General features: G+C 35.8%; 1 protein-coding gene across 1 annotated transcript in view; it reads left to right on the forward strand.

Annotated features, from left to right (window-relative positions):
• Nucleotides 1-13,644, forward strand: part of PTPRD (protein tyrosine phosphatase receptor type D) — a 2,142,992-nt gene that overhangs the window by 334,566 nt on the left and 1,794,782 nt on the right. The window lies entirely within an intron of this gene.

Here is a 13,644-nt window from a genome sequence, read left to right on the forward strand (position 1 = left end):
AGCCACAACTGCTGAGCCCACGTGCCACAAGAAGCCCACACGCCTAGAGCCCGTGCTCCCCAACAAGAGAAGCCACTGCAATGAGAAGCCCGCGCATCACAACGAAGAGTAGCCCCCCACTTGCCACAACTAGAGAAAGCCCGCGCACAGCAAAGAAGACCCAACACAGCCAAAAATTAATTAATTAATTAACACAAACCAACAAAACTTGGTATTTTGGGGGCAGATTTTGATTGGAATAATGTAAGGCTCATTTCACCTGTAATGCAAATTCTAATTACAGAATTGATTTTCTTAATATTAATGAGCTCATCTTAATCAAGGTATCAGTTAGCTTTGGCTGTTTAACAAACCAAGCCAAAATTTACTGGCTTAAAACAAGGGTCAGCAAACTACTACCCAAGGGTCAAATCCAGGTCCTGTCTTTTTTTTTTTTTTTTGCTGACTTATTTTTGTAAATAAAATTTTATTGGAATAAGGTCATACCCATGTATATGCTCATTGTCTATGGCTGCCTTTGCGCTATAACAATGGAACTGAGTAGCTGTGATAGAGATCTTATGGACCACACAGCCTAAAACATTTACTATCTGGCCTTATACAGGACGTTTGCTGACCCCTGGCTGAAAGCAACAATCATTTGTTAGCTTATAGTTTTATCAGTCAGCAATTTGGGCTGAGCTCAGCCAAGCAGTTCTTTTGATGGCTTTTCCTGGACTCACTCCTGTGCCTCCAGTCACTGGCTCTTTTACATGTCTGATGGTTGGTGCTGTCAGCTGAGGCGGTGGGAGTGACTCGGTTACATTTTTCTAATAGGCTACGCTGGGTTATTCACATACTTGCTGTTCCAGGACTCCCAGAAGCAGCAAGGGAGGGTAAGTTCTAGTGAGCAAGGAGTTTTCTAGCCTCCGTTTGTATCACATTTCCCACTGTCCCTTCTGCCAAAGCAAGTTGCAATGGCAGGCCAAGCATCAGTGTGCAAAACATCTAGCCAAAGGTGTGGATCCAGGAAGACGTGAACAGATTGGGAGCTATCACTGCCAAAACCTACCACAGTGGATTTCCTAATTTTACAGATGAGGAAATTGAGGCCCAGAGAAGTAAAGTGACTTGCCTATGCTCAGTGTAGCTAGTCATTGTCTAAGCCTGTTCTTGACTCAGACTCTCCTGATTTCCAGTAGCTATACATCCATTTCTTTTATTCATTTTTAATGCCCTCCAACTCATCATCAGTAAATGATTATGTAGCACACAGGGATGGTATAGTATAGCAGCTAACAACACTGACTTGGATTTCAGAACTCACTTTAAATCTTGGCTTCATTACTTTGTAGGTGATTTTGAACAAGTGACTAAATCTTCTGGGTGTATTTCTCCTCAGCATATAAGGATGATAGACCCTAACTCAAAAGCAAGTTTGATGAGTAAGTGGGATAACTCTGTAAGGTATTTCGATAGTACCAAATCAGTGTAAGTACTCAGAAGATGCTAGTTACTTTAGTGTTATCTTCCTACTTCATATTTCATTGTGCCTTTTTTTGTATCAAATATATTGTTTGTTCTTTAAATTTTTTCATCATTTCTTTCGAACTCCAAAATTGGTTTCTCTTTACTTTCACCTTTCTGGACCACTGATTTTCAAGTAAAATCAGTTTTTATATTTAGGGCCTGGTTTGCTGATTAAATGCCTTAGTATGTAGGTGACAGGTGACATTGTCATATTAAGTAGCATTTTTGGTCTTTGAACACTTTGTCTGTTTGATCAGGGCCTGTTTTCTGTAGCGGAGACCTTATTTGTTCGACAGATACATTCTATAGACTTACATATTTAACCTCAACATATTCCAAGGCAACTACTGATATTACTGGGTTCTAGAAGGTACAACTTATTTCTTTATTCCCAGTAGGCCAGTATACCTCATGGTTCCCCATCAACTTTGATACCTGGAATAGAAACAGTTCTGCTTTGTTGCTCCTGTACATCCACTTTTGCTTTATTGTCATTATTACTTTTTATAAAGGAGAATTGAGTTCAAGAAATGAATCTCATTTCTTTCTTACAATTTTAAACCATATAATTAGCATAATTATTTTAGATTCTCTGATTTGATTTGTTAAACTCTAGAAATAACACCTACCATCATTTCAGTTGAGTAATAAATATACTAGTAATATCTTCATGATAGCTTAGTTTGGATTGGATAAATGACAGCTATCTACAAACAACATTCTTTGAGTTTTCCCCAGTTGTTTTACTGAGCATTTATATTATTTTAGTTTTGCAAATATATGCTGTAATATTCTTTCTCTATATTTGAGTCTATATCTGATTCCAGTGCTCTGATTTCAATACTCCACCAGGGGAACTCAGTTTCAGGCATTCATAAAATTAGTAATACTAGTCATTGAGATAACTGACATATATTATTTCAAATGATATTTGGTATTAGTTTTTTTTTTTTCCTCATTTGAAAAAGTATGTGTCATGTGAGGTACAAAATTAACTTATTCGCAAGGACATGTCTATTTTCTAGGATCCTCTAGGATATTTTTTTACCCCCAGTTGTTTTGATCTACTTGAACAGGTCTTTAAAAATTAGTTTCACTTTAATAAGAGACTATGGCTTATTTAGAAAAATGACCATAGGTATGCCCTAAGTAATATAATTCTCTTGAATACCTAAGAATTAAAAAGAGCAGCAAGAAAATCACACTTAAAATTTTAGATTCTTTTCTAAACTACGGGCAAGGGACAAACAAGGCTATTAGTATAGATTTGTAATCATGTGCAGGATAATGCTACCCTTAAAGGAAATTTCTAAGTATAAGTATAACCTCCCTTTTGTTAATTATCTTAATAGGAACTTTAATGCTCTCTGTTATGAAAATCTGGAGGAATATAGAATATTTTCATATTCCCAGGGTAACTGTCACCTTGTGGTGACATTCACAGACATAGTGTAACTCCAGACATTGGCATTCTTCAAGAGCTTAACTCTTGATGACACGGGAGTAAGAGATCCAAGGAGTTAGGCTCATATGATAAAACCTGGATTTATATTTAGGAGTGCTAGGATTTGAGGGAGAAATAACTCTTAGTTTGAGACTATAAAGTTTAGACTTGGAAGAGACCTTTGAAACTACCTAGTTGAAACTGTGGATTAAAAAAAAAAAATTGAGATCTTGAGTAAAGTCTCCCACAAAACATCAGGGGTACCTACTAGAAAAAGAGGGACTCAGTTAGGACTAACAGGACAGTGAGATCTGACATCATACCAAAGTATTTTCTTGGGCTAGATAAGGTTTTGTTTGTTTTTTTTTTTTAACATTTTTATTGGAGTATAATTGCTTTACAATGGTGTGTTAGTTTCTGCTTTATAACGAAGTGAATCAGCTATACATATACATATATCCCCATATCTCTTCCCGCTTGTGTCTCCCTCCCTCCCACCCTCCCTATCCCACCCCTCTAGGTGGTCACAGAGCACCGAGCTGATCTCTCTATGCTATGCGCCTGCTTCCCAGTAGCTATCAGTTTTACATTTGGTAGGGTATATATGTGCATGCCACTCTCTCACTTTGTCCCAGCTTACCCTTCCCCCTCCCCGTGTCCTGAAGTCCATTCTCTAGTAGGTCTGCACCTTTATTCCCATTTTTTGATACTGCCCAAGAGATTCTGTTTATTTGCTACTGGTTCACATCCTGGACCCAAATGGCCATTGCCAGAAGTAAAAAATAAAAACAGAGTATCTGGTTAAATTTGAATTTCAGATAAACATGGTTTTAGTATAAATATGTCCCAATATTTGTCATATTATAGCAGGTAGCCTTGAAATATGTTAGCCTGAGAGTCTGGTAAAGGGAGCTAAAAGGAACCAAACAGGTGATCAAGACCCAGCCTACAAAGCTGAATTTCTGGGCAGTTTAATAACTGAATGAACAAGAGTATTTGACGGGGGAAACTAAGCTAGACCCATACTTTTTATTAATTAAGCCAATATTATTATAGTTTAAAGGAGCATTATAGAGAAAGGCTGGAATTAATTGATTGAAATAAAAATCGTTGCCAGATATATTGTGAACTTCTGACATGGTTTGCACTTAGATTGGCTCAGGAACTGAATGGAGCTGATTCTAAAGGTAGAAAACAGCTGAAGCTCCCACTTGGAGGATTTGCAAAGTCTAGGGAGTCAAGATTGGAGCAGAGGACTTTGAGGACAAATAAGGCATTATCCCTGGGGTCCATATTAAGGATATTTTGAAGTCATCAATCAAATGGTTACTATACACCGGTGAGGAGGAGACAGAATGCCAGTCCTACTATGTACTCCTACAGATAGGAAGCAGATAGTTTCAACATTCTAAACAAATAAGCTCAACGATACTGTTTTAAAGTTGAATTTTTCATCTTTTTTATGTTTAGTAATCCATTCCCCATCATACAGTAAATAGTTTTAATGAATGAATAAATTAGCATGAAACATAAAAACCGGGATGTATTCAGTTGTTTTCCCTACTCTTTGAATTCTTAAACATAAATTGTTTTTCTTAAGGGTAGGAAAGAGAGAGAGAGAAAGTGAAAGAAAAAGTCAAAACTTTTTCAAGTCAACAACAAAACTTAAATCACATTCAATTGCTAATTTGCATACATTATACAAATTTAGTATATAAAAAGATGGAGGTGCAGGTAAACATTCTGAAGTGAGTATCCAGATGAATGTTTGTTTGCTTGCCAATATTATGTAAAAAAATTATTGCTTACTTTATTGCTTATTTTGTAAGCATTACTTAATGAAAGTGTGTGCATAAAAATACCTGGATTGCTTACATAAATTGCCTAGTTTCATGACTATCTAAGCACATTAATAGTGGTCAGTAATCTATGAGGTATTATAGCAAGATAGCGTCTTATAACTTTATGTTCCTCTGTTCTTTGACATTATGATATTATGCCTTCAGGCTTTCTAATGGCTCAACCTGGTGAAACCACATCACATTACTGTGACATTTTTCCCCCCTCTAGCAACCCCTCAGTCCCCATGACCATGCACAGGGAACCAAGTAGAAGTACTGCATAAAAAAGAAATTCATCAGAACCTGACTTCTGCATCACACCTCTCAGTTAATATTTGTATCTCACCCTGGTATTTCTGTGCTCTCTTAAACCAACTACAACTAGTTTAAACAAGAAAGGAGACACTTTGGGTTCACATATCCAGTCCTTGGAAGGGTCAGGAGTGGAACTGGCTGAAGCATGGCTAGTATTATGGGGACTTGAAATCTGTCATATTTCACTCTCCTTCTCTCTTCCTCTCTCTCCTTCTCCCTTTCTTTTTCCATCTTCTCCCTCGCCTCACTCCCCCTTCTTTTCTCCCATCTTCCCTTCTTTTGCTTCGTTACACACACACATACACACACACACACATACACACACACACACTGCTTTTCTTCTCTGTGCATGCCTGTTTCATTATTTTTTACTATAGAAGTGACAGTCTTCTTTTTATACCATGGATGCATATGACTGTTAGCATCTTAACATTTTAATTGGGTTATAATCAATTGAACAGTTTATCTCATTCTGAGTTTTAAAATTCCCAAGGAAGAATTCGTATTGGACTGGCTTGAGTAACCTACTGATCCTTTAACCAGGAGAGGTGGTTAGGAGCTTGAAAACCAATGACTGGTCTAGATAAGTCTGCCCTGTGGATCCTTCAGCTATTCTAGCAGAGAGGAGTATGGGAAGAGGAAAAGTATTATGGCATCATGGAAATCATTTTGAACTAAGCAGTCAGCCCAGATGGTACCCCATGTAATTCTCTGGGATATTCCTATCATTCTTCTTCCTTATATTCCTATGCTTGCCTAACCAATTGGATGTGATGCATGCAGTTTTCCTGCTGGCTGTGAATGCATCTCTCTGATGGTGATCCTTACTCTTTGCCTTGACAATTTTGCCCTGTAGCATGCTCCTGGTTTGCTGTAGTTCCCCGGGAGCCCTTCTTCATCAGTACCTCCTCCCTAGTTGGTGGCTTAATACTTAATTATGTAAAGATTTGGGTGGAACCAGGAAGTAGCACTTGTGCTTTGTACTTATGTGCTATAGGCAAGGTATGAGAAATAAGATACTTTTTCTCTTTGTATCTCAGGAAATCAATTGAGAAGCCAAAACCTGTCTAAAACCAGTTTAACTCCTTCACTCATTAATTTATTTATTTTTTTATTTTAAATAACATTTATTAAGCATTATGCCAGCCGCTCTACTAATTAGAAAAAAATGTATATTTTTTCCCACCCTTCTGGAGCTTTTAGTCTTGAGAAGGCAAATATTAACCAAAATTCACTTTAATATGGATGCTCTAATGTATGGAGTTCATTGATATGAGAGTGTATAATGATGTATATGATATGTATTTATCATAATGTGAACATATTAAGGAAGGAATAGTTGAGGAGGTGATTAAGCTGAAATGTGAGGAAGGAGTTTGGGTTAAGGGTTAAGGATTAAGGATGGAAATTACTGGAGAAGGAAACACCATGTGCAAAGCTCTGTGGCAAGAGGAAACTTGGCATTTTCAAGAGGGGTATGATTAATAGTAATCCTGGAGAAATAGGTAGAACATGTTAGGGAGCTGTCCTGTGTGATAGGGGCATTGGTGGCCACTAATTATTTTTAGTGAAAAGGAGACTTGATCAGATACCTAACTGATTAGTTGAATTTCTCATATCATTGACACAAAGTGTATAGCAAAGATAGCCCAAAGGAAATAATAAGAAACACATGACAAAATAACATAAAAAAGATCACTTCATTTTAAATAGCAACAGTTTAAAGTTAGCAGGGCCAGATGGAAAAGTATTTTGTACTGTGCCTGGCAAATTAAAGATTCTTACTAATTGTTGGTGGTGGTGTCATTATTTTCTTCTTCCTTTTCTTTATATCATATCTACAAAGCCATGTTTTCTCAAGACAAAGTATAACTACTAAGATTTTAATAAATAAGGAATTTTATAGAGCATATAAAGAGAAAGTAAAAACACTGTAATGCATATTTTTAAAAAATTTTTTCTGAGGAAGACAAAGACTTCGTCCTTTTGATCACCAGAGACTACATTTCTTGATGCTTATCAGGAGTCTCCTGGGAGACAGGCACCAGCCAGAGTAAACACATGTAAACTGTAGTGTACAGAAATTCTGTACATGTGGGTCCTTGTGACCTCAGAGCAGGAGAGAAAATGGTGTCAGGGTTTGTGTTCAGAGGGATGTCTCTAACCTCAGTCTTTCCTTTCTATACCTGACAGTCAAAAGGATTCCCATTCTTCTGGGAACCTTTTAATCTGTTTGTAATGCAAGGACCACAGATATAATTAAAAGTCCTCAGTAATCCTGATTGTTACCAAGCACAAACTTTCTTGAAACAGAAAGCCATCTCGGGCTAAATTGTTTTTATGCTTTATTCATTTGCCATCCAGTGAAGATTTTAAAACATATACACAGAGATGGCCATCAGCCCGGCAGCAGTAAAAAAATAGATAAAGTCTTGGCTATTTGACAAGCTGGAATAAGTTGGCCCAACTATTAAACAAATATATCTCATTATGTAATTCATATTGTTTATCACCAGGGGAAAGATTCAAAACACTATTAAGCACATTTTGGTAAATCAAAGCCTTACATTATTACTTTTGGATTTTAAATAACTGATTTTATGTTTGGTTACTTATTTTTGCATTTATATAACCCACAAATGATTTACCAGCTTATAGCATGCATCAATTTATAAATGATATAATATAAATAATTGACTATTTAGAATGAGGTGGGGGTGTGGATTGTATGACTGTGAGTTAGACGTGTTCTCAGCAGACATTATTATGTTATTATGATTACTTAGGACTTTTTTTTTTTTTTTTTTTGCTGAGACAAGATGCTTTCTTTAACATTAAAGTCAAATGGCAACATTGTATTATCTTCAACATAATTACATTTCTATAGCTATGTAATTAGGATTAATTTCCCTTATTTAATGTTTTGTTTTTTTTTCCTTCCGCATTTTTCTTTGGAAAAAAGCCAAATTGCTGGCAAGGGTGGTATTCTGTTTTATAGAGTTATCGTGGACTTCTTTCCTGAGTGAAGAATGGTTTCTCAAAGTGAGAGAATAATGAGCCTGTTTCATTCCTTGTGAAAATTACAGGGTTTGCCTTTTAATATATATGTAAAGCCCTATACTCAAGGAGTATTTACCCCTCTTTTTCTCTTCAGTGTATTAATTCAGTGAGCTTCTCTTTTTATAGAAGTCCACTTACGGGGCCTGATACTACCCAAGCAAATGGCACTCTTTGAGAGATTTTTCTTTCTTTGTCCAACAGATTGTTCTTGAAACAGTCAAAGCCTCTAGACTTGATATGTAAAGCTGGGTGATGCAACTGAATTATAATTCAACACTTTGAATTCAGATACCAGTATTATGTTTAAATTGGAAGACAATGATTGGTGTTTCGTTTTATGTGTTGAAAGAGTTGGTTGGTTGCATTTCCCTGAGCATCAGAGCACCTCATGGTTATCTTCAATGTGTCTGGGCAAGTTAGCTGCTATCTGCCTTGCTTTCTTTATCAAGAATCAGAACTCTTTGCATTTGATCCCATAAGAAGGACCCCAAAGTCCTGGCACTGTGGTAGTTAGTTGCTCATGGAAATACTCTTCTCTTGACCTTAGGAGGAAGACCTTCGTATGTGTGTTTGTGGTTTTTGTTCACCATCATGTGCCAACCTTGCTCAGAGTAAGGATGGATCATCCCTTTCTTTCTGGGTAGCAGAAAATGAAAAATTTCATTAAATCTAGCTGTGACTCTCTATATCTACATAAGATCTATACATTTAGGAGAAAAAGATGCTTCAGCTCAGTAACTAGATTTTTAAAAAAATCAAATTCAGGAATGTATTCAATTATCCTATTTTTAGTAATTTATTTTTTCAAAAGAAAACCTGGTGACTGTGCTGGTTATTTATTTCTGTATAACAAAGCACCCGCCAAACGGTGGCTTAAAACAATAATGATTGCTCATTTGTATCTCTCATCATCATGGGGGTGACTGGACTCAGCTTGATGGTTCTTCCTCAGGTTATCTCATGAAAATGGACTGGTGTTATTTCAAAGTCTTTATCACTCACATGTCAGGCAGTTGATGGTGGCTCTTGACTAGAATTTAGCTGGAGGTTTTGGCTGGAATGTGTACACATACTCTACATATATATGACTGGTACTTTCTTACAACCTGGTGACTGGATTCTAACAGCAAGGGTAGAAAGAGAGAAAGAGACAGAGACAGAGGAAGACAAAGTCAGAGACGGAATCAGAGTGACACGGAAACAGAGAGAGGCAGACACACGATCATCCTTTTATGATCTAACCTTGTAAGTCATATAACTTCATTTCCATCAAGTTCTATTGGTTGTGACTGTCACAAAGTTTCACCCAGCTTCAAGAAAAGAGGACATAGACTCAACCTCTTGATGGAGTAGCGCAAGGTCACATTGTGAGATGAGCGAGTGGTTTATTGTAACGGCCGTTTTAGGAAAATATAATCTGCCAAAGTAACTCCCTAAGGGTCAAAGAGTGAACCCCTAGTAATATTAGATAACATTTATTGTAAACTTACCGTGTGCTCTGTGGTGTTCTACATGACGTACATGTATTGACATTCAGATCTCACAACATCTATTCATTTAATATGGATACTATTTTTGCCCCATTTTAAAGGTTAGAGAACAGAGTTAAATAACTTGTTCAAGGTCACACAGCTTGAACTGAAGATACAGAAGACACTAGGTTCTTAACCTCTATCCTATACTGCTTCTCAATAGACAACAGAAATAGATTGGGAAACGTATAATATCTTAATTTAGAGGACCTACTTTTTAACCACATGATCCTGATTTACTTAGTTTACATCTGTACACCTTAGACACTCATGTCTAAAAATTCGAATTAGATATGCTGGACTTTTAGTGTGATTGTCAAGGTTAATTTATACTGTGCTGGAAAAAGTGCCTAGCATTATGTTAGCCACATAATTATTACCCAAAATAGCATGTTTTGAACATTATTTCAACAATTTTTTTTTTACTTAGTTATTTTTTAAATGTTTTTCTTTGAGTTTCAATTCATTTGATACAAATATATGAACAGTACTAAACTCTTCATCTTGTTCAAGGTCTCCTATGTAGTTCTACTAATTGAATTGCTGTTTTATTGATAGATATCATATATAATTATATAAACATTTACATTTCTGGCAAATAAAAAATGTTTTTTAGCACTAAATTGCAGTATATTGTTTTATAATCTGATATTTTTTCAGGAAGGGTATGAGTTTATAAATGGTCAAACATTTTTTGTCTCTTTAAATACTATATATAATTAAATATTTTAATATATAATGTATAATTATGTGTAATAATTGTATGATATATATACATACAGACACACACATAATATACACATAAACAATTTCTTCTTTGACTCTTTTTAAATTCTTGGAACATATGCTCAAGGGAAGTAAACCAGCATATAGCTTATGGTTGCCTGGCAGGCTCTAAGTGACATGAAGATGAAGAATTCTTTTCCCTTTGACTTAGATTTTGTTTTCTCCTGTGTAACTAGAATGTTGTATGTTCAGTAACTGTTGATGGATCAAAGGATTTTAGGACTGAGATTAAGTTTAAAGAGGGATTATTTCTTAATTGTCTCTTGCTAAATATCATTTTGAGAAAAGCTTGAAAGTAACCAAGCTCCATTTGAGGCTCCAATTTTGATCTGATGATAATCTAAACCTTATAAAAACTTTCTAGGCCCTTTGACTTTACAGAATTTGGTTCCAGAACATCTGTGTTGGCAGGAGCCCAAAATATTAAAACTGTTCAGATGACTTATAAAATTATTGAGGTTAATTTAAAATTTGGTTATATAAATGAATGAGGGGTCATAGAACATACATGGCATATATTTTATTACCTAAAACTTGAAACTTGAAGGAAATTACTTGCTTTTTCATTTTTTTATAGTCTCAGAATCTTCATAGAATCTTTGTAGAGTCAGAATCTTCATTTCCCATCTCTTCGTGTAAATGCTTTAGAACAATAAATTTTCACTTTATGCTGTGCCAAAGCTATCATAATCCTCAGATAATACATACTAAGTACTTTCATTCAAGTAGAGTTTGACAAGTGCAGTGACTAGAATAAAAGCCCAGGTTTGTTTTTCTTTTTTTCCCCAGCAATATTCTTTTTAGACAAATATATGAAATATTTAGATATGGCCATTCTTTCTGACAATACACATTAATAATCAAAATAAACATTTTTTCTGAATTTCCAAATGTAAGCCTATGTCTCTAATTGTGTTTAAAGGGAAATATTTAAGCATTTATTTTTTTCAAGTGTGGCAACCAATTTCCATAGTTTATTGTAGGCCATATCATCTATAGATTTTGCTGCTAATACCTAAACTTACATGAATCTGTAAGTAGCTAACTATAATATTTGTTACCAGTCTCTAAAATACAAGAAAACAGCGTTTATGGTAGCACTATTTAAATATTGCCTAACTGTAGAAGCAAAAGTCCTTCATATTAATACTTATAAAACAAACAAATGGGAAAGTATGTTTGAAATAATGTGATGAAAATTTAAAAATAAAATGTTAATTTCTACATCTGGTCATGAATTAGATTTTAGGTAAGTTCCTCTACCTACTTTGTAGGTGGCCAAACTTCCAACTTTCAAGAGGCCTTTTCTCTTGACAGACGGAGTAATTACCTAGACAGCTTGTTCTTCCCTAATGGTGTCAAACCAGCCACAAGAAAAGGACATTTTGAGGTCCAATCTTGGCTGTCACCAGGTCAAAATTTCAACTCTTTCTCATGGCTCCTGCGGGTCTTGGAACAAAAGAAAATCTGAGAGTTACCATAAGTGTTAGTCACAGAAAAAAATCGAGTATGATCATGTCTTTTTTGTTGTAAAGAGCATATATGCTGACCAAAACAGGAAAAGAGAACTAGTTTACTTTTCACAAGGGGGACAATCGCTTGATCTTTTCTTCAGGGACTAATAGCTGTAAAGTTTCCCCATGCTACTCACAGAGCAAACATTGCAAGGGAGATAAAAGTAGAGATGTCTTGAAATAGCTTTTAATCACTTATCTGGTGGTGAATATTTTCAAATGCAGGTTGAATTTGCTGACTTCAGATTTGTAAGATTTACAGAAGTAACATCTTGACTTGAAAAAGAAGGCACACAAAAGCAGTACGGATGCATTACATGATTCAGTGGACCAAGTTTCTAGTCTACCATACATTACTACCCCCTTAGGAGTATAAATTCCCTGTAATAGACTACAAAATTGAATTTGAGTGGAAATTGTCAGTATTGCTAAAGAAGATCATACACTTCTCATGAATAAAGGTCATGTTTTAGTCATGTTTTTTATCCCCTGACATAAGATTTCTGACCTAACCCAGACTCTCCAAAACCATCTCACTCCATGGGAGAGGTACATGCCCTTAGTTTAATGAAATGTCTAAGAGCATATTCCAGAGAACTCAGGCCCCTCAGGAAATCCCATGGAGATTTAGAGTGCCTAAGTTCTTATCCGAAAACGATGCTCTTCAATCTGATTTGTTAGGGCAGTCTCTTTTTTTCTTTTTGTTCTTTTTGTTTTAGTTTTTTTGGATTTTTTTCTATAAGCTTCTCTTCGAAGCTATATAAAACTAATGATTATTGTGACCCACATTGGAAAAATAGAATTTCTTGCTTTGGTGAGCAGCTCATTTTTGCACAATTCCCTACATTTTTTCCCAAGGAGTTCTTCAATCCGTGCTTTGTCTGCCCAACTTAGGGTTAGTAATATCCCAACTTCATGCCAGAGGCTGTGGTAGGTTATGAGCTTAATTTTCTATCTATGTTCCTAAGTGTGGGACAGAATTGTTTAAAAATTACCTAGGACCACCCCAGAAAACACTGACTCAGAGCCTCAGTCCCCTCTCTGCCTCCTCTTGACACTATTAACCCTTACTGTTTGTCTCCACTCTCTACCACTCCCCATCACCTCCTAGAGTTTTATGTGGTTGCTGTATCCCTTCCTCTGTTGTCTGGAACACAATCCTCTTCGTTCTCTTGCCCTATTCTCCCTCTCCTCTGGCTTCCAGGGAAAGCATCCAAGACAGAATACAAATAAATACGAAAAACAGTGAGATATGTGAATTTTTTTACTTCTACAACCCTATAAACCAACATTAAATGCACAAATAATGTTAGGTCATTTAGGGGGAAACATCTGTGGAAATGACACAAATGTGACAGCAACTATAACTGGGAATAATGCTAAATCCATGAAACGTTGCCTCATAAAATGTTCACAGTACATGGTAATGTGTGTGTAAATTATGCAAATAAACATTTTGCTAAAACATTGCTTAAACGTTACTCTAAAGAAATAGATGTTGTGCCCAACTTATTACTGTTTGGGGATTAACTTTTCAGGGAATTAATAGAGTTTTAATAGGGATCTTATTATTTTAATTTATCTAGGAGGAGAATATGCATGGCATTCCTTTCAATTTTCTAAAACATGGATCTTAATCAGAA

This window comes from Balaenoptera borealis, assembly GCF_965194805.1.
Source record: "Balaenoptera borealis genome assembly, chromosome: 8".
In the NCBI taxonomy this organism is placed as follows: domain Eukaryota; kingdom Metazoa; phylum Chordata; class Mammalia; order Artiodactyla; family Balaenopteridae; genus Balaenoptera; species Balaenoptera borealis.